The following is a 959-nucleotide window of genomic DNA, read 5'->3' as shown; positions in this document are numbered from 1 at the left end:
TTTTAAAATTAAAAAATCAAACGGTGGAGATCGATTAAGCTACAATGGAATGGTTTACACCAGATCAGATAAAAAAATATGAGATTTTTTTTCTCTCTCCTTCGAGCCTCCAAGCTTCTGCCTTTCGTCCCCTCCGACCACCCTTCTCTCTATCTTCCGAGCTTCTCCCTTTGGTCTCCGACCACCCCTCCTTTTTTGACACCATCTCTCTCCTTCGAGCTTCTCCCTTGTCAACCCCAAAGACATCGGCATCCTTGTCGTCGACTACAGCCTCTTCAACCCCACCCATTCCCTCTCCTCCTTGATCGTCAACAAGTATAAGCTCCGCGGTAACGCCAAAAGCTTCAACCTTGGTGGCATGGGCTGCAGCACCGATGTCATCTCTGTTGACCTTGCAAAAGACATGCTTCAGGTTCACCCGAGCACCTACGCCATCGTCGTCAGTACCAAGAACATAACCCAGAATTGGTACTTCAGGAACAACAAGGCCATGCTCATACCCAATTGCCTTTTCCGCGTTGGTGGGGCCGTGATTCTTCTCTCCAACAAAAGTTCCGACAGAGCAAGAGCCAAATACAAGCTGGTGCATGTGGTTAGGACTCACAAGGGGCCAAATGACAAGGCGTTTAGGTGCGTGTACCAGGTACGAGCCGCGTTGCAGCGCGTGGGAGAGTTGGACCATGGGTAGAGGAGGGAAGGGAGGAGGGAGGGGGGAGGGGACGTCGTAGATGGTGTCGGAGAAAGAGGGGTGGTCGGAGGGGATGAAAGGCAGAATCTCGGAGGCTCGGAGGAGAGAGAAAAAAAAATCTCATATTTTTTTATCTGATCTGGTGTAAACCATTCCATCGTAGCTTAACCGATCTCCACCATTTAATTTTTTAATTTTAAAATCGAATGGACGAGATGCATTCTTTTTTTTTTACCCAAACTTGCGTACGGTGCGAAAGTAGTTTCACTTT

Source organism: Glycine max, chromosome 6, assembly GCF_000004515.6.
Source record: "Glycine max cultivar Williams 82 chromosome 6, Glycine_max_v4.0, whole genome shotgun sequence".
NCBI lineage: Eukaryota > Viridiplantae > Streptophyta > Magnoliopsida > Fabales > Fabaceae > Glycine > Glycine max.
The sequence above is the reverse complement of the archived record's forward strand: the minus strand, read 5'-3'. Positions refer to the sequence as shown.